Source organism: Acinonyx jubatus, chromosome E4 (genome assembly GCF_027475565.1).
Source record: "Acinonyx jubatus isolate Ajub_Pintada_27869175 chromosome E4, VMU_Ajub_asm_v1.0, whole genome shotgun sequence".
Lineage (NCBI taxonomy): Eukaryota > Metazoa > Chordata > Mammalia > Carnivora > Felidae > Acinonyx > Acinonyx jubatus.
Window position 1 is genome coordinate 17,855,392 of NC_069395.1, and position 22,209 is coordinate 17,877,600.

At 32.7% G+C, this 22,209-nt stretch overlaps 1 long non-coding RNA gene across 1 annotated transcript in view; it reads left to right on the forward strand.

The window, feature by feature from the left end:
- Positions 1-2,232: 2,232 nt before the first annotated feature.
- LOC128313017 (uncharacterized) overlaps positions 2,233-22,209 on the forward strand; it is a 31,998-nt gene continuing 12,021 nt past the window's right edge. Inside the window, exons 1-3 of the long non-coding RNA XR_008293121.1 lie at positions 2,233-2,399; positions 4,029-4,125; positions 21,047-21,209. This is a non-coding gene — a long non-coding RNA (uncharacterized LOC128313017). The remainder of the gene's footprint in view (positions 2,400-4,028; positions 4,126-21,046; positions 21,210-22,209) is intronic.

Consider the following 22,209-nt stretch of genomic DNA (forward strand, 5'->3'; position numbering starts at 1 on the left):
GTCAAGGGATGCCTGACTTGCTCAGTCAATAGAGTATGTGACTCTTGATCTCGGGATCATGAGTTCAAGCCCCATATTGGGCATGGAGCCTACTTATAAAATATATATATATATATATATATATATATATATATATATATATATATACAATGTCATATATATACTGTTTATATACATGGACAAGTGCAAATTTTACTTTGTAGGTGTGGTAGCATGTGACTTTGCCTTATGTATGTATGTGTTCTTAAACGTATGTTTATCTAAATCATTCTTCTGCCAATAGAGACAATATCAGTTTTATTTGAAAGTATGAAGTTGTATTCTAAATAAGTACTAGCTCGTCCAAAAAAGTTCAAATGAGTCAAAAATAAAAGTATCTCAGCACTTAAGTTCAAATAATTAATGCTTACATAATTCCATATAACAAAATGAAAAGAAAATGGAAAATGAATATTTAGGAGTCACTTCCTTCAAATAGCTTAAAATTTAGTATTATATGAAATATATGCAAAATATAAGAATAATATCACAATATATAAATTAACAATAAATTATAGAAGCTAAATGAGAGATAAAAAGAATTTAAACCATCTAAAGTAAATAATATTTCCCAGAAGACATATTTTTATGAGCTGGGTTTTGGTAATAAAGTGTTCATAGGTGGAAGTTTCAGATAAGCATTTAACATTTTGTGAATTGGCAATAATAGGAAAAGATGTTAAATATCTGATCACATACTTTGCAAAATTTGACATCCAATTTAGGTGGACATAACGAAGGCAGAGGATACTTGTGTGTGAAAAACTTGATTGCCAATGATAAAAGTCATTTTCAGAGACTTAAGTAAAAAATACCTGGCCTTCTATATGAAACATCATTATCATTCCCCCTTTGTCCTCACATATGTATGTGCCTCTCAACACGAAGTGAAATAGCTTGATATCAATTACAGAACATTATAGCCAAGGAATAGACATTATGGAAGGAAGAGAGAGACATTACCCATTATGAGAATGATCAATTCAATTATGAACTCACAGCGGTACTATACTTGCTAACTTACACCTTTATACCAAACAGTGCAAAGTAGACAAAGTAGGCAAGTTCAAATTAGATATTATTGCCATCATGAAGCTGATTCATTTTGAAGGAGCATTTTGTCTTCACTGGATGCTATGACCTCTGTGTGGCACTACTATTAGCTACTTCTTTATGAGTCATGGGAAAAATAAACCCTTCAGTGCTGGCTGGGGAGGCTTTGAGGTGCTTAGCTACTCACAGTACTAAAGCAGAAAACACAAGTCACTGAACATAGTTAATTTAATAAATAAAGGATGGTGACAAAATAAACCACAGAATGTAGCCAGGGGCTGCAGAAATAGGTATATGTGTTTGAAATGCAAAGATTAGTTGGATGTTTACGTTTCTTTGAGAAATAATCCATTCACTTGGTTGGAAATGAATGACCAAAAATAAACAAACAAACAAACAAACAAATAACAACAACAACAACAAAAAAGCCTTGAATTTTCAAGGAACTAGAAAGTCATATATTTGGCCACATTATTTTAATATGTTAGAAAATAAACACATTTCTACTTAATAATGACAAGTATATGTAGTAATTCCCTATTTTAACCAATTTTAGGTAAGTAAACACTTTTAACTTTAGATTTATAGGGAGAAAATTGACTGTATTTTAGAATCTTTTGAGTTAATTTTTTCCTATACTCACAATGTAATCGGCTATGTATAAACACTTCAACACTCTTCTATTTCAATGAAAAGTGGACATCCAGGTCCAATTCTGTGGGTGAGCAAAAGTAAAAAAAAAAAAAGAAAGAAAAGAAAAAGAAAAGGTAATACAAAACTGTCACCATTTACACAAATATTGAATAAACTTTTTAAAAGTTAAGCATAGAGATTATCAGTGACTTAAGTTCTAAAATATCACCGTATATCTGAATATTTCTGTTTTCTCCATGCTTGGGACACATTATTTTTATTTAGTTTTAGGTACTCTATTTTCATACCTTATTGTTTTGAAAATATTTACACACATTTATGTATAACATCCCCTTATAGTTCCAACTATATTTTCAATCTATCCTATCATTCCAATGGAATCTCCCCCACCCCATCCCCTGGGAGACAAAAACTTCACTGTCTCCCAGGTATTGAAGGAAGCCAATATTTTCCTCTAAAGTTCTTTTTTCTCCTCCCTAGGGTAATTGTCTTCAGGCCTTTCAAATCTCTTTCTTCTTCTTTTTCTCTTTCTTGTTTTAATATCAAGGTTTTCAGATACTTCATCAATCAAGACATATAAAATGGATTAAATATGCTGCCTGGAACTGAAGTCAATACTCCACATAGGTCCTGATCATGAAAACTGTAATATGGTATTTACTCTTTTTTTAATTTTATTATTTTTTTAGAGAGACAGAGGTGGAGGAGGGGCAGAGAGAAAGAGAGAGACGGAGAAAGAGAATCCCATGCAGACTCCATTCCCAGCCTAGAGTCCAAACTGGGCCTCAGTCCCACGAACCATGAGATCGTGACCTGAGCCAAAACCAAGAGTTAGGCACTTAACCGACTATGGTACCTAGATGCTCCAAGTTTGGCTTTTTAAGATTCATATATAAGTGATGTCATACTTGTCTTTCTCTGTCTGACTTATCTTAGTATAATATATTCAAGGTCCACCTGTGTTGTCACAAGGGGCAGAATGTCCTTCTTTCTCATAGCTAAACACTAGCCCTTCTTAATTTCTAATTCTGGCCACCAACATTTTTCTTTTCTCATATCTTTTCTCATTTTTATAGCAACTGTATTACATTTGGATGGAGAGATCAAGTCACACAGCCTCAACCTCCCCTTAGTTCACTGGGTTCTTTGTGGCTCTGCTTGATCATCCTGTGTAACCCTAGAATCTCTTCCGTGCACATGTAATCATATTTGTAGATAAAAACTAGAATTTAGAATGACCATTTGTTTTCTGTTTCAATCTGAGTTGTGTAAGATTAGTTACAAAAGATTCTTTCCCTATTAAAATTATAGCAGTTACATTACACTACATAAAGCATTTCACTTTCTATAAGCCCTGTCTTCAGGTAATCTTAGCCCCTGTTTTACAGAAATAATTTAAGTCTACAAAACTAAGTTAACTTGAATTGCTGATCCCAAAGCCAGAATTTGTCTATATCTTCACCAATATTCTTCTCTTTCTTTTTTATGTCACAATGAAATATTTTGGTCTTTCTTTCTGATCATCACGACAGAATGTCACAATGTCACAATGGAAAGAATACGGTAACTCTGCTTTTTAAGCCTCCCGTTTTTATTATTTTGAACAAGTCACATTACTTTCTGGAACAGTATACATTTCATTTAATAAATGTCATTAGTCTTATAATTTCCATATTTAGTACTTTTACTTTATTGCTTGTATAGAATTTGGGGGAAAATGTGTTATATTCTAAATAACTTTTATTTGAAAGCCTTTTAAATGAAGAGAGTTTTTATAGCTATAGAAGTAATAAATTTAAGAATAACAGCCTTAAAGCATTTTTGTTTAATTGCATTTATCTCTATTATGTCTTAGGAATCTCATCGATTTTGAGGACTATAAAAAGATCATTAAGTTATCTGGCTCAATTCAATATAGTAAACAATCCCATTTAAACCAATCTTTTAGACAGTGGAATATTAAATTGTAAAATTTATGCAACACACATTAATTGAACAATGAATATGCCAAAATACTGGTAAATTTTTAACTCTGTGTTATTCCATAGAATTATTTTCGTATTCTATAAAAATATTCAACCCATAATTATTTGAAATTATAAAATTGAGTATCTAACATGCATATTTCTTCCTTGTTGAACATATGATATTACTGTGCAAATGGACTCCATCATAGTCATTTCTTAGTAAGTATTTGTATTCATTATTCATGTTGACTTGATAACCCTGAATGACATTCTTACAATACCTTAATTCTCGTGTAATTTACTTTTTCTCAACAGGCAAATATACTCCATACCCAAATAAAGAGGGCTGATCATGACAAAGCACAACACCATAATGGCAGCTACAATGAAATATATTGGTTTCTATAAACAAGTAAGCATACTAATTTAAGTACTATTTTGGTGGTACCTTATCATTTTATGAACAATTATGATCATTGGATTGTGAACAGTAGTAAAGCCTTAAAGCAAATACCCTTTCCTGATGGTATGAAGTCACTCTAAAGTTAGAATCCTAATTCTCCCTGCTAACATTAGCTCTGATTTACTTCTTGAAATACTCCCAAATTTTCTTTCTCTCTTTTATTCTACTAAAACTATTGTCAATTTTTGGTCATTATGCCATCAACTGATTCTTAATATTTGTGTCTGTTTTTATCTTCTATTTTCCCTGACTTTGCCTCCCTCAAACTGACACTCAACCCACATATCCACACATATAAGCTCCACTTCATGGTCTTAGAAAGAAAAAGACACTGCTTCTTTCTACATTCACTCAGATTCATCTCTGTGTGACCTGTTTTCGTCTTCACATCACTGGAAGACTTTCATTTATTATTACCTCTTGGCCTTCAAACAAAAATTTCCCACAGCCCACATTTTTCCTCCTCTTTCTGGTATATGTGACCATTACTGTCATTATTATAAAATATTGATTTTTACATATACTCTAAAATGCTGTTAACATGTTCTCTCTTGTGAAATCAATATTTTATAATTTACAAACCAAAGAACGTGAAATTCCTTAGCATAGCTAAGTGCAAATTTAAAGACTCATCACAATTTGGTATAACCTTAGCAAAATGGTTTCTCCTTCACTTTGCAATGAACATCTCTGTAAATGAACATCTCAGCTTTTTTGTATCTTTTTCACTTTTTCAAAGCATTTTTATATTCTGTTTAAAAAATTCTATCCAAGTCCATTTGTATATTTTCATCCCAAATCATGACATTTAAAACATTCTATATCAGTACAAGTTATTTTGAAACACAGAACCTATTGTCCATGACAATTATTTAGCATCAAGTTTCTCTCTGCTTCCTGATTTTTAGTATATTTTGCTTTATATGATAATGCAATTGTTGACCTAATTAAAATCATTTGTTTAACAACCAAAATCCCAAGATAGACTATTTTTTGAAGCTGAGTTTATGTCTCATAGTTGTGTCTTTCCCAAAAAGAGACATCGAGACATTCACATTATCTTCTTCTCTGCTTTCTCTGGTGTTTTGTTGTTATTGCTGTTGTTGGTATTTCTGGGTTATTTATTCTATTTTCTAAAATTCAATGATTTCTAATAAATTTTCAGAGTGAGAAGCCATCACCACAATCCAATTTTAGAACTTTTTCATGACAAGTCAAAAAGATCCTTCCTACCCATTTAAAATCATACCCTGTTCCCATCCCCAGCTCCAGGCAGCCAATAATTTACTTTCTGTCTTTCTGTTAGTGGAGTCATATAACATGTGATGTTGTGTCTGACTTCTCTGAGGTATCACCTCACACCTACCAGATTGGCAATTACCAAAAAGACAAAAAATAGCAAGTGTTAGTGAGGATATGGAGGAAAGGGAAAACTTGTGCACTGTGTAGGAATGTAAATTCCTGCAATCACTATGGAAACAGTACAGAAGACCCTCCCTAAATTAAGAATACAACTACTATATAATCCAGCAATTCCACTTCTGGATATTTATCCAAAAAAAATGAAAATACCAATTACAAGAGATACATGTACCACTATCTTCATTGCAGCATTATTTGTAAGAGCCAAGATGTAGAAGCAATTTAAGTGTCTTATTATTGAGTGAATGGATTAAAAATGTGTGATACACACGCACACACACACACACACACACACAGAACTATTACTCAGTTATAAAGAAGAATGAAACTTTGCCATTTGCAACAACATGGATGGACATAGAGAGAATAATGCTGAATGAAATAAGTCAGACAAAGGCAAATACCGTACAATTTCACTTATATGTAGAATCTAAAAAACTAAAAAAATAAAACAAATGAATCAACAAAATAAAACAGAAACTGACTCTTAGATACAGGAGACAAACTGTCAGTTACCAGAGCGGGGAGGGGTTAGGGGCATCAGTGAAATAGGTGAAGGGGATAAGAAGTACAAATTTCTAATAATAAAATGACTAAATCAAGAAGAAATAATATGTAGCATAGGGAATATAGTCAATAATATGGTAACAACTTTGCTTGGTGAAGGATTAGAATTATCATGGGGATTATTTCATAATATATAAAATTATGGAATCACTATAATGTAAACATGAAATGAACAGAATATTGTATGTTAGTTATACCTCTCTAGTTTTAATTGAGCATTTTATGACTCTGTTGTCTCCCATTTCTTTGTATGTTGTATTTCTTTTAAATTTGTTTTTCAAGGTTGTTATACTGCAAGTACCTTAAAATAGAATATTCCCAACTTCTCCCTCCTATCTGTGTAACATTATTGTCATTCATTTCATTTATCTATATACTATAATTACCCAATACATTGTTTCTACTATTATTTTGAGCAAACTTTTATCTATTAGGTCATTAAGAATAAGAAAAATAAAATATTTTGGTTACTTTTTTATCTGAAAACAAGTTTTATTTCTCCTTGACTTTTGAAGAATATTTTTACTTAATACAGGATTCTATCTTGGTGTTTTTCTTTCAGCATTTCAAATACTTCTCTCTAATCTATTCTTGTTTGCATGCGTTCTGATGAGGAATTCTATGTAATTATTTTTTGTTGGTGTTTCTCTATGGGGAAAGTCATTTTTCTCTGTATTTTCTCAAGACTTTCTTTCTGTCTTTGGCTTTCTGTAGTTTAGCCTGTGACCTCAATTCGCTGGTGGATCTAAAAACGTTATTGATTTTCAGTTTGTTCAGATATCTTCTTGTGAGGATGGGACTGATGACTTCCAAGAACTTTACATGTCAGAGCTCAAACCTTCTTTCCCTACAGTATTATTCTTTATAAAATTATGAGAAAAATACTTAACAAATATTATTATGGAGAAATAATTTTATCCTAAATAATAATATTTATTTACTATTACCTTATTAAGGCTTTCATGTAAACATAGTCATTTAGCGTGACCTAAACATTTACATATTTTTTCAAAATAGGATTCTTCTACATTAAGAAGATATAAATAACAAAAAATTACATTTTTACTTTGTGATAATTTGATGCTACATAGACTTCATACATTTATATACATTGTTCTTTAGTTAAGCCTGGAAAGAGGATAATTTGCAATTGTACTGATTCTCAATAGATCACTTACATACTTATAAATTATTGATGTGTCTCACTTCTGTGTGTTAGTGTTTTCACTTCTAAACACTTAAATATATGCTTAAGAGGTAACAAAAGCCCCACTAAGAGTCCTTTGAATAGTTATAGTAAATTTTAATTCTATGATAAAATTCTTTTTATTAGCCTTATGGACTTAAATATTATTTTTACAGATTACCAACATTGAAAGGTATGTTACAGAGTGAGGAAAAATTAACTCATCATATATGTGATGTAAACTATCTTGATTTTTATCTTAAGTATTTATTAATTATCTATAAAACTTCTATGGGCCTATCATTTCATTTATAAAATGGAAAAATTTCCAGAGCATTCTGTAAATATGCAAAATTTTGAAATATAGACCAACATCTATAGTAATTCTACACTCAATGAGAAAAATGTATACTTTGCACTTAGTACAAACTAGTCTGGAATGCATTCTATGGGTAGGATATACTTTTCTGAAATTAGAGCAAATTTAATATGGTAAAATATTTATACTCTAATATCTAATGTGAGTCTTAATATATAGAGAGCAAATGTTTTTGACAGTTACACTATAAATTGGAGAAAGTCCAGAGATATAGAAGTATATGATTTTTACACTTAGACTGGTAAAATGTCAATAGCAGTAGACTTTAGTAAGTTATATGTTATATGTATATATAATATAAAACCCAAAGCAAACATTAAATAAAAGCTTTAAAATAATATATTCATAAAGAGTATAGGTAAATCAAAATGACTTAAAAAATGTTCAAGTAAATCAAGCAAGAAATGGAAAAAAAAACATCAACAAACAAAAAACAAGAAAGAAAATGTCAGACTTCAGCTTTCATTTAATAAATACATTAAATACAAATGGATTATATGAGCGAATTTAAAAAGTGGATACAAAGATAAACAATATAACCCAACCAAATACTATCTGTAAGTAATTCATATACAATATAATGATATCAGAAGTTGAAATTAAAAGGATAGAAAAAGATGTACTATACAAACATTGTTTGAAAGAAAGCAGTATTGGGTCTATTGATATCAGATTAAGTAAACTCAGAGCAAATAAAATTACTGGGAATAGAGAAGACATTATATAATTATAAAAAGTTTAATCCCTCAAATATATAGCAATATTAGATACATATGCATCAAAAAACTGAGCTGAAAAACTTATGAAAGAAGAAATAAATATCCACAAATATAATTGTAGACTTTACCATTCCATCTCAACAAATGATAGAAACATTGGACAGAATATCATTAAGGATATAGCAAAAACCAAAAACACTATCAACCAACATGATAAAGTCAACATTTATTGAATATTCCTCCCAACAACTTCAGAATACACATTTCTTTCAATTGGCTATGCAATACATATTAAGAAAGATCAAATACTGTGCCAAAACTAAAAAACCTAAAATAAATAAAATCAAAGTGCATTCTCTGACTAAAAACTTAAATTAAAATTAAAAACAGATATAAAGGATAATCTCCAAACATTTGGAACTGAAAACATACTTCTAAATATCAATGGTTCAAGAAGGAAATCTCAAGGGCAATACAAAAAAAAAAAAAAAACAAACAAAACAAAAAACAAAAAAACATGGAACTGAATGTAAATGAAAAACTATATATCACTATTTGTGGGATTCAGCTAAAACAGTGCTTAAAGGGAAATTTATAACCTTGAACGCTTCTAGTAGGAAAAGTTTCAAATCAGTAACCTAAGTTCCCATCTCCAACTATCAAAAGATAATCAAATATATTCAAATCAAACAGACAAAATGAAATAATAAAGATAAGAGCAGACATCAGTGGTATTGAAACAGAAAAATAATAGAGAAATTTAATAAACAAAAACTGATTCTTTGTAAAGATTAATAAAATTGTCAACCCTCTAGCAAGATTGGCAAAGGAAAAAAATAAAATGTAAATTACTAGTATCAAAAATGAAACAATATCACTGCAAACCTTACTGATAACAAAAAGATAATAAGGGATTTTACAAACAGCTCCACACATGTATAATTTGACTAATGAGGTAAAAGGAACTAATTCTTTTATAAGTAGAAACTGCTATGACTTGCTCAATATCAATAAATAATGCAAATAACTGTCTAACAATGAAGGGAATTTAATTTATAATTACATACTTACTGAAAAAGATGTCTCCAGCTGTAGATGGTTTCCCTGAAAAAGTCTGCAAAATGACTAAAAGAAAGAATTAACACCAATTCTGTACAATCTCTTCCAGAGAATGGAGAAGGGAGTACTCCCCAACTCATTCTATAAAACTAGCGTTAACCTAATATCAAAATCATACGAACACAAGACAAAAGGTAACTACAAACCTATATGTCTCACCATTTTGGATGCCAAGATTCTTTTTTTATTTAAAAAAAAAAAATTTTTAACGTTTTTATTTTTGAGACAGAGAGAGACAGAGCATGAAGGGGGGAGGGGCAGAGAGAGAAGGAGACACAGAATCGGAAGCAGGCTCCAGGCCCTGAGCCATCAGCCCAAGAGCCCGACGCGGGGCTCGAACTCACGGACCACGAGATCGTGACCTGAGCTGAAGTCGGACGCTTAACCGACTGCGCCACCCAGGCGCCCCTGGATGCCAAAATTCTTAACAAAATATTAGGAAATAGAATTCAGTAATACATAAGAAAAAAAGAATTATACACCATAGTCAAGTGTGGTTTATTCCAGGCTGTTTCAGTAGCTGAAATATCAATCAGTAGAATCTGCCATATTAACAGGCTAAAGAAGAAAAAAAAAAAAAAAACAAATGATTATGACAACTGATGCAAAAAAAATTTGATCAAATTCACCCATTGATCAGAAACACCCATTTGTGATTTTTAAAAATGAATACACATGAGAAAAACAGTAACAGAGGGATATTTCCTTAACTTTTTGAAGAACATCAACAAAGGCAAACAATATTTACTATATAGTTTAATTATCAAGTTATTTTTGTTTTTCTTTCTAAAGCTAATCATCATGATATAACGCCATAATGGAAAGAATAATATCGTTAAAACCGGAAACTTTGCTTTCAAGCTTGACATTTTCAATATTTTGGAGGACAGATAGACACATAGATTAATGGAATGAACTAGAGAATGCAGAAATATGCCTATTTAAGTAAGGTTAACTCATTTCTGACAAGGGGGTAAGACCATAATCATTTCAATAAATAAAGATGGAACAATAGAATACACACACAGACACACACACACAGACACACGCCAGCAAATCTTAACCTATACCTCACACCTTATACAAAAATTAACTCTAAATGAATTATAGACTTATATATAAAATGTAAACCTGTAACTTAAATTAATCAAACATGACTGGCACTAAAAGCATGGTCCATAAAAAAAAAAATCCTAAATTGAGTTTCATCAAAATTAAAATATTTTGCTCTGCAAAAGATCCTGTTAAAGTATGAAAAGACAACCTATGGATTGGGACAAAATATTTATAAACTATACGCCTGACAAAAAAAAATCAGATATAGGACACATAAAGAATTCTTAAAATTCAACCCATTACAAAAAAAAAAAAAAAACAATCTAATTGCATTGTTAGATTGGGCATAAAGACAAGAAAGAGGTAGAGACATGAAAAGACATTTCAAAAAAACAACTGGGTAGGTGTTCAACATCACTAGCCATTGAAGAAATGAAAATTAGACCATGATGTAAACAGTTAAAATTAAAAGTAATGTCAATACCTAAGGCTGGTGATGACACAAAGTAAATGTATCTTTTATACATTGCTAGTGGGAACATAAAAATTACAGCTATTCTGGAAAATGGTTTCTAGAAAACCAAGCATATACTACCATAAGACAATTGCATCCATTTCTGTGTATTTATTCCACAGAAATTAAAACTTATTTCCAAAAAACCTGTACACAATAATTAGCAGCTATTTTAACAGCTAAGAACTGGGAAAAAACAAAATGTCCCCCAATAGGTAAATATTACCACAATTTAGTGGTACATGCATACAAGGAAATAGTTCTCAGTGATAAAAAGGAGCAAACTAGTGATCATGCTCAACAACTTAAATGGACCTCAAGGATCTTATAATGAATGAAGAAAAGGAACAATTTTTAAAGATCACACACTATCTGATTCAATTTATAGAACATTCTTGGAATGGAAAATTGCAGAGATGGGAAAAATGATTAGTGTTTGCCAGGATTTAAGCACTGTAAGGGGTTCAGGGGTGGGTAAAACTATAAAGGGATTGAACTAGGGAGATACTTGAGGAAATGGAGTATTTTATATCTTGATTGTGGAGATGATTACACAGTTCTGTATATATAAATATGTACAAAGTGCCAATTTCAAATTCCCATTTTTGATAGTTTGCTATAATTAGGTAAGAGGTACCTACTGGGTGAAGTGTTCATGGGACATTTCTGAGCTAAATTTTTTTATTTTCTTTGATAATTTTGCAATATCCTATGAATATATAATTATTTCAAAATGCAAAGTTTTTTTCAAAGAGATACTTCTGCTCTTACTGACATTGACACTCACTTCAACATGATCTATGTTCTTTATTAACTATTTGCCATTCTTTTCAGTAAGACTTATGAGAAGCTTGGCATTAACCTATAAAATACATAAGGCTCCAGAAATACCACAACTTTTCTGGGAAGAGAGTCCACACTGCATTTGCTGCAGAAACCTGATTCTACCTAGTTATTCAAGAAGTTTTCTAGGTGAGAATGAGAAAAAGTAGTTGGAAAGTGTGAATTGTAGGGTTTTAGTGTTTTTGACCTTGACTTACAAGGGCAATAGCATTTGATTTTAGACATTAACTCGTTTTGATGTTTATGTCTTTGAAATTTACTTTCAAAGAGATTTAGTCTCTCAACTGAATTTCTCTCTAAGAATTCAATAAAGGTAGGGGATTTATATCCAAATTTGGGACTTGTCTATATAGCTTTTGAATCACTGAGTGATCAGAGAAGCAGAAACACTCTGAACACTACAAAATAATTGATTTATTATAGTAGTTAGAATCTACACAATTAAGGGAAGAAGAGAGGAATTATGGTCTGGAACGGAGAGCTGACTTATCAGAGAAAAGTCACTAACCAGCCCTTAGTTACCCTGGAGCATGGAGACAAGTAGGAACTTGCAGAGAAGCTGAGAAACTAGAAATATGCACCGGCTAGAGTAGAATCAAAGAAGAAAGGTAAGTGGTGGAAGAGTCTATGGAAAGGTGCTGTTTCTGTGTCTGTTGATAGGACAGGGACTGTTCATCACCAGAAAGAGGAGTTACATGAAAAGCATGGGGAAGAGGACTAACATGAACCTGATAGCATTGCTACATCTTTCTCTAACCATGGGGGAGATTGAAAGCCTGCACTAACCCACTGGCTATCTGCTCCTAATCACCAGGGTGAATATGGATGATGTCTCACTTCTGCTTTCCAAATCTTAAATATATATATTTCTCTTTTGGCCAATTCTGACTTGGAATAATGGAAGAAAAGGAAATCTGGGAAACAAAATTCTGTCTTAGCCAAATTGACACAGCCCAAAGCCACCATAGTTATTGTTTAAAATCAGTGTTTTCATGCTGACTTTGAAACTCATAGTTGAACAATGAATGCGACATGTCTGAAAAGAGGGTGGATATAATTTTAGAGGAGAAATAAGAATTGGAAGTACATTTTTCAGACTTGAATAAAGTGTTCATGGAATCAATATAGTAAACAAACTGTAATGATGCATTTTTCTGCCTTTTAGAAACAATCCATCTTGTCCTCAGGAAGTATACTAAATAGTAGTTTGTATGAATGTAAAAACTTCATAAAACTATGAAAAAGAGTCCTCAACTTTTCCAGTATACAACATTTCTATTTGATTGTAGGCTTAATATTTTATGGAGATAGGTCAACAGAAAATTAGTTCTAGAATATTGGGAGAAAAGAAAATTATTCTTGTCACCTGAGGTTTCCAGCTATATGGAGGGATATCTGCTCATGTAATATCCCCAACCTTCAATTCCTTAACTCACTCATTTCTAGGGAAGGAGGAATAACTTACATGATTGGTATATTTGGAAAAAAGATTTGGACATATGTTCAACCACTCTGTCATAATTTTCTTGGGAAACAGTTGTCAACAGGAAACAGAATTTTACTGTAATGAGACCTGTTGTTTTACAATGCCACCTGTAGCTGGACCAATCTATCTAATTCTGACATTCAGAAACAGGAAGACTTTGTCCTCTGATAATATTCTGTTTACAATATGCCTGGCTCCTTATTTCTATCCATTGTTTCAGAACTTGTGCAGGGAATATTAGTGTTATTTCTTAGTCATCTTAATCTCAAGCTGTCAAATATTCTGTTACTTAAAGGTACCATCCTAAGTAATAGAACATTTTTCCTTTGTGGAAGGAACCACCTTAGTGGGTCCTGCTCATGATAGAATAAGTATCTTACCTGATTGAAATATTAGAGCAATGTTCATTGCCCTTACATATGTTAGTAAAGCTATATGCTGGGTTGCTATAATAAGAAACTCCAAAATATAATGCTTTTTGACATGACAGACATTCTCCAACCCTAAACATGGGATAGGGCAGACAATCCAGTGCTCATATCCAAAGCATGTGGTTTCCAGATTCCTTCCTTTCCATCCTTAGACTTTGCCATAATATATTATCAAAGATGTCTTCATTCTACATTCCAGTATATAGAGAGAGTGTAACAAAGGGAGGTGGAAGAGAAGGGCTCTTTTATTCTTTTTAAAATAAAAAAAATTATTTAAATCCAAGTTGGTTAATATATAGTGTAATAATGGTTTCAGTAGTAGAATTTAGTGATCCATCACTTATATATAACACCCAGTGCTCATCCCAACAAGTGCCTTCCTTAATGCCCATCAGCCATTTAGCCCACGCCCCCACCCTCACTCTTCTCAATATAAGAACAAAACCCGAAGTTAGTCATAACTGTCACCTTTCTGCCATTTGTTTAAACTTAAAAAGTTACCGCATTTTTGGGGCGCCTGGGTGGCTCAGTCGGTTGAGTTCCGACTTCAGCTCCGGTCATGATCTCATGGTTTGTGGGTTTGAGCCCCGTGTTGGGCTCTGGGCTGACAGCTCAGAGCCTGGAACCTGCTTTGGATTCTGTGTCTCCTTCTCTCTCTCTGCTCCTCCCCCACTCATGCTCTGTCTCTCTCTGCCTCTCAAAAATAAAGAAATGTAATAAAAATATATATAAAAAATAGTTACCACATTACTAAAAGAGAGACTTTACCGAAGTAGTCATTTCCTCAGCTTTATTATTTTTTTTTTTTTGAATTGTATAAGAAGGGTTGATTTTGAGCAAGAATTAGCTATTCCTACCAAAATTCCTGGTGTGAATTTCTGATTGCATCTGATTTGGTGTGGAAAGGGTCACATTATTTTTTTTTCTGCTCTGTTCTGTAAATGATGGGGAAACTGGGTCAGACCTCATGCCATACCTTTTGGCGTCTGGCCATAAAACACATCTCTTCTCTTTTAACTTTTGTGGTTTTGTATCTGACAGAGCATGTGGCAATCTGCAATGCTCTATGTGCATAAATTTTAGCACATTACCAGCTACAGTGAGTTCATTAGCTGGTGCAAACGTCAAATTTGGAAGCAGGTATTTTTGTTGACTTAAATTCCAAGATTTGATCTTCAATCCAGTTATAAAACATATTTACGAGCACTAAAGTGCTCAACTTTTCTGTCCATTTTCTGAATTTGATCAGAGGCTAGGGAGGAGAGGTAAAATTTAATGTTATTCAACTCCAACATATATTAATTTATCCGATCCTGAAAACAGTACAGCTAATTAGCTGAGGTGATATTGTTATTTTCACGTAAATGGGAGGAAATTCATATCAAGAGAGTTGATTTTAAGGAGAGGATAGAAGCAGAAGGTAAACACTCTGGAAAATGCTAGTACAGTTTTGGTTAATTGGTTGTTTGCTCAAATAGTGCAGAAATATATAACAAACATTTTTAAAGCATAACTTTTAAAAATGTTTATTTATTTTGAGACAGAGAGTGAGTGCAGGGGAGGGACAGAGAGAGAGAGAGAGAGAGAGACAGAGAGAGAGACAGAGAGAGAGACAGAGAGAGAGACAGAGAGAGAGAATCCCAAGCAGGCTCTGTGCTGTCAGTGCAGAGCCCTATGTGGGGTTCAGTCTCATGGACTGTGAGATCTTGACCTGAGCCGAAATCAAGAGCCAAAGGCTTAACTGACTGAGCCACCTAGGCTCTTCAAACATAACTTCTTTATGAAGAAAGGAAAAATTATTAATGATAAGTAAGGAAAGAATATAGCTTTGGAGAAAGACACTATTGGCTTTGACTCAGATCATCCACTTCTTAGTTATATGAACTAATTTATATAACTATAGTTGCATAAATAACTATATACTGGTAACTTACTTAAACTCTCAGAACTTGTGTTTCCTATTCTAAATGGGTGTGATAACATCACTTCATAAGATTAATGGGAGGATTCAGTAAAAGGTAATATGAAAACACCTATTCCACTTATTTAACATACCACATGTAATATAATTTAATTGCATCCCAGTCACATAAACCCAAAGCAGATTTGAATAAAATGAAAGAATTTGTTTTCTTTATTTCATAATATAAGGCCTTGGGATTTAAATTTAAAAATTATGAGCATATGTTATATTAATTTTTTCTAGTTACTGTCCAACAGTAGAGATTCAATAAATATTTGCTTTATGAAATAGTTGATCTTACATCAAAGGCTTAAATGTATAGACTTGATTATATATAAAATGTGTAGGGCATTATTACACTAATATGAAAGAAATTCTGAATATACATGGTTTGCGGTTAATATAAAAGAAGACAAACACAATTTCATAAAATCTCTCTTGAAGTCATTGTTGAAAACAAATATTGGATATCTGGTCAGTTTAGTCATTCTTACAGTCTTATTTTCAAATTAAGAAAGACAGTGTTACTATTTTGGTGAATCAGCTTTAAATAGTAAGAACTTGATGATTTCTGAGGTTCCCTCAAGGGTTAAAACAATCCCTATTTTCTTAGAAGCTGCTGCAAAGATTTTTAAGAAAAAGTGTTTTTCCCCTTCTTTTCTCAAAGAAGAGCAATCAAAAAACAACAACACAACATTCAATACTGTGCACCAAATCATTCCCATTTGATGTTGAAAGAGATGATCCCATTAAGATGATTATCACTTACAAAAAGATTTCATTTCACAGTCTATGATAGATTTCCTTTTGACTTGCTACTCTTTAATTCTACCCTCGTCTAACTTCTAAGATTCTGCAGTTTCTGTGTCTTTTCTTAAATGAATCCAAATATTCAATATTATTTTTTGCTCAGTAGGATGTTATAGCAAACACATATTTAATGTTGTATAAGAAATGGTTTATTTTATGTATTATTAAAAATAAAACAAACCAACAAATAAAAAACACAAAACAAAAAACCTGGTCCATAGGGAGCTGCAAGGGAGAGTATTATATCCATATATTATAGATTTCTGACAGACAAAATGTTTTAATTCTATTTTGATGTTTGTTAAAGAAAAGTTAAACGAACAGGAGAAAGTGCATCAGTAACACAACTATCAGTGACAGAAGGAAAGGAAGCTGGGGACAGGGTCGGGGACAGTTAAAAGGAGACCAAGGTAGAAAAAATAGGTAAGAAAGCCTAACTATACAAGAAAGTTTCCTTGACAGAAAGGGATCTAACTTACAACTATTCAGAGTCAATAACCTTAGACACACAAAGAGAAAATGAGGGTACAGAAACCAAACTCAGCTATACAGTAATAAAAGGTAGTGGCAAACTCAAAAAGAAGCTAATAGGAAGAACATGAGAGTGTGTGTGTGTGTGTGTGTATATATATATATATATATATATATATATATATCAATATCACTGAACGTGTATATTCAGGTGAATAATCAATATAGTGAAATATGATGGGAATTGTCTGGTAAGATATCATGACACTTGAATCAATTAGAAATTAGATAATGAACACATATATATTAAATGTGATTGTATTCAAATCAAATAGAATGATGTAAATGTACTATGAATTAATGGGGGAAAAAAGATAACAAGAAGGAGAATAAGAGAAGAAAAATCTAGGAAAGTGTAAATTCGTCGGTGTTAAACAACACTTCAAACTGCAGGAGTTGATTGTGGGGAAAAATACATTGTATCCTGTCTTTGTTAAAAGGAGAAGGTAGGGATGTGGAAATAAGAGCAGAATATTATCAGCTGGAACAAATAATGTATTTTGAAAGAAGAGCAGTCCAGCATAAGAGACAATCAAAAAGCTGTCTAAAAGTTTTCAGAAAGATCTCTTAGAGCGTTATTACTGGCATATTCAAAACAATATTGATTAAAATTGTCCCACCTTGAGGGATCATGTAACCATTGCTCTAACTGGCACCAGAAATAACTGCACTTTGATCAGAGAGGATTATGCTTTTACTACCATTGATAAGCTGAGGCATCACAGGTTATCACCTAAGCATCAACTACACATTTTTGAGTACGTTCTAAATGTCAAGTGTTGCATTAGGCATTTTGAACTATAAAGATGAAAAGGATATGCCTTCATTTTGAAGATATTGACAGTTAATGGCAAAGCTGGCAAACACATTTGAAAGAAAATGTAATTATTGATTAAGAAGCTAACATTTAATTCTTCCTAGGGGATGCAAAGCAGAAATCACAGTGGACTTACACTTGACCTAAGACTTGAAAAATAAATATGAACTGCCTTAAGTAAAGAGTTTTATTTTTTGTCATGATACGAAATTTTGCAAAAAGCTTACTAACCTACTGATTATAAACTGAGATTAAATCACACAACTTTTTATTGAATATTGGATTTTCCTTTAAATAACTTGGGAGTATTAATTTTGAAGTTCATACTAGGATGCAGAATATCATTATAAAACTGTGGCACATTTGCATTGCACTCCCTCCGTTGTGAGCCAAGTATATCCAGGTAAGCAGGGTTAGCTTTGCCAGGGAGAAGATCTTTCCAGAGTCCATGTTCAGTGACTGAATTTGGCCCATCCACATGATTGGAGTAGGCTGGACTACGGTAGAGACTTGTATTGAGTCTTCTATTTGTCCTGAATAAATACTAAATGCTGGAGGAACAGCCTAAAGCCTCAACTGAAGAGTACATCATGTAACACATTGCTTTAGTTGGAGGATACACCTATGTTATGCTATGTTATGCTACGCTACAATATGCTACACTACACTACACTATTGACAGTGACAATTACTTTATATAAATATAGTATCAAAATTACCTATTAAAAATTGGGTTTTGCCATCAAAACCCTAGAAGAGAAAGTAGGAAAAAACCTCTCTGACCTCAGCTGCAGCAATTTCTTACTTGACACATCTCCAAAGGCAAGGGAATTAAAAGCAAAAATGAACTATTGGGACCTCATGAAGATAAAACCTTCTGCACTGCAAAGGAAACAATCAACAAAACTAAAAGGCAACTGATGGAATGGGAAAAGATATTTCAAATGACATATCAGACAAAGAGTTAGTATCCAAAATCTATTCAGAACTCACCAAACTCCAAACCTGAAAAAAAAATAATCCAGTGAAGAAATGGGCAGAAAACATGAATAGACACTTCTCTAAAGAAGACATCCAGATGGCCAACAGGCACATGAAAAGATGCTCAAGGTCACTCCTCATCAGGGAAATACAAATCAAAATCACACTGAAATATCACCTCACACCAGTCAGAGTGGCTAGAATGAACAAGTCAGGAGACTATAGATGCTGGCGAGGATGTGGAGAAACGGGAACCCTCTTGCACTGTTGGTGGGAATGCAAAAAATAAACCTACCCTATCACCCAGCAATAGAACTGCTAGGAATTTACCCAAGGGATACAGGAGTACTGATGCATAGGGGCACTTGTACCCCAATGTTTATAGCAGCACTTTCAACAATAGCCAAATTACGGAAAGAGCCTAAATGTCCATCAACTGATGAATGGATAAAGAAACTGTGGTTTATATACACAATGGAATACTACGTGGCAATGAGAAAGAATGGAATATGGCCTTTTGTAGCAACGTGGATGGAACTGGAGAGTGTTATGCTAAGTGAAATAAGTCATACAGAGAAAGACAGATACCATATGTTTTCACTCTTATGTGGATCCTGAGAAACTTAACAGAAAACCATGGGGGAGGGGAAGGGGAAAAAAAGTTACAGAGAGGGAAGAAGGCGAACCATAAAAGACTCTTAAAAACTGAGAATAAACTGAGGGTTGATGGGGGGGGTGGTGGGAGGGAGGGGAAAGTGGGTGATGGGCATTGAGGAGGGCACCTTTTGGGATGAGCACTGGGTGTTGTATGGAAACCAATTTGACAATAAGTTTCATATTAAAAAAAATTGGGTTTTGTGTTTTCTATGTATTACATTTTCAGGAGACCTGAAAAATATACTGTAGAATTCATGGCCACAACACACAAAACACACACATATACATACAGACATGCACATACCATTGAAATATGAAGAATTGCAAGTTGGCAAAACAGAGTTGTCTTTTCATTTCTTTAAAAAAATAAAAGTACCATAAATTTAATTTGAACTGTCCAAGATAGGAATTGAAATTTATCTTCTCAAACTCACATAAACATTCACTGTGACTCAGCACTATTTTTATGCCTTCGTGAATAAATAAAAGCTTTTGAGATTTAAGTGAAATATTTTATTTTGAGACTTCAAGTGTGCATGTGTGTGTTTGTGTGTGTTTCAGACAAGATAACATTTCAAATATAGTAGAAATAAAAGACTACGTACCATATGATTCCATTTGTATAACATACCCATAAATGGCAATTCTTTGGAGATGGAAAGTAAATTAGTAGTTATCTCATGCTGGAGCTGGGAAGGTGAATTAATAGCACATGGGAATGAGCAATTATCTTAGCGTGATGAAAATGTCATAAAACTTTAGTATGGAGATGGTTCCATAACTCAATGAACTCATTAAAAATTGTTGAATTGTATGCTTAATACAGGGGAATTTCATAGTTATTGATGATTTTTATGATAAATTAGACTTCAATATGTTATTTTAAAAAGAGAAAGAAAAAGAATATATTCCACAGAAGCAGGCTGGTTGAGAAATAAACCTCTTTTGGAAAAAAAATCAGTATTTTAACAAATTAATGTTTAATTATTTTATCTTAGGAAAAGCTTATTAAAGTTGTAAAGAGGGAAATGTTTTCCCAAGTGATATTTCAATAAAATGACTATGATCACTTCACAGCTTAACACTGTTATAACAATATAATTATAACATTTCACTTATGATTTCACATTCGTTTTTATTTATCTTTCATAATCATAAATCTTACTGATTAGCAACTGAAAAACATTCCATCAATTGGACAATCGCAGTTAATCAACATTCCATTGATAAAAATTGGCTATTTTCTATATAAACCATTCAATCAGGACATTGCTGCATATGTTCATTTGGACATTATGAATATTTCATTGTTCCATTTCACATAAGTTAAAATATTCAGTATGTTCATATTCTTTGTCTTAAAATATTTTGATCTGCCTGTATATACAGGATGAAGTACCTGACGTGATATCCTCTGCTGCTGAATATGTTGAATTGTTTTCCACGTTGTCTCTCTCTTAAATTCGGAGGTTGTTGCCAGCTCTGACACACAGGGTTGGGGCTTGTCGACTGAGGATTCCTTTCAGCAAGCAGATGAAGGCATGACTATTAGGTGAGAGTACCGTAATTCTGAAATGAGGAAGCCTCTGTGGAGTACAAATGGCTAAGCTGGCGTTCCTTGTTCTCACAAAGCCATATATGCAATGTCATTATATAAACATCATCTTTTGTTTTGATTTTTGCTTTTCAGTTAGGAAGTTCCCCAATGAACTTAGCTAGAATGGAAACTTTAGGCTGCACCTAAGTGGCCAAAGAGATAGGGAGGTTTAAGTCTTACAAATATTTGGCAGACGTTCCAATCCTTCCTTCGTTCTGGCCACGTCCTTATCTTCTCTTACCTCTGCACTGCCGACTCACAGTCTGGAACTTCCCTGGCACATGTAGAGATGTTGGTGCGCACACACATATTCATATATATACACACAGTGTTCTAAGAGAAAAGTAAGTTCCTTCTGAATGCCAGGCTCCTTTTACTTAGCAATATAATTTAGCAATAAATTACATACAGATATACATCGTAATGAACTTAGAAATCACATGATGGTCCACGTGTAGTACAATTGTTTCTTGATTCAATGGCGGATATTTACATCGGGCATTCTCAACCTTGGCTACATAATAAGATCACTCAGGGAACTTTTTAAAATTACAATACCCAATCTCCAGTAAAGATCAGTTAAATTATTGTTTCTAGTAAGGGAAAGGCAAATTCAGGAATAATTCTATTTTTAAAGTTCTTCAAATGATCCCAATGTGCAGCCAAAGATGGAAATTTAGATGTCTCCATTTTTTTGTCAAAAATAATAATGCAATTATTGTCCTAATTATTTTATTTTTAGTAAATAATTTGAAGTATTTTTCATGATAAATACCTAGATATGAAATTGCCAGTCTAAATGGTATGCCATATCTAAATGTCTGAATGAATTGCTAAATTGGCCTTTGAAAGTTTGTCAATTAAACAATATGTGACAATGCCCGTATTTCTTCATATAATGATCAGAACTAGATATTATGAGTAAACTTAGAGACTATATATTTTTTGAAATGTA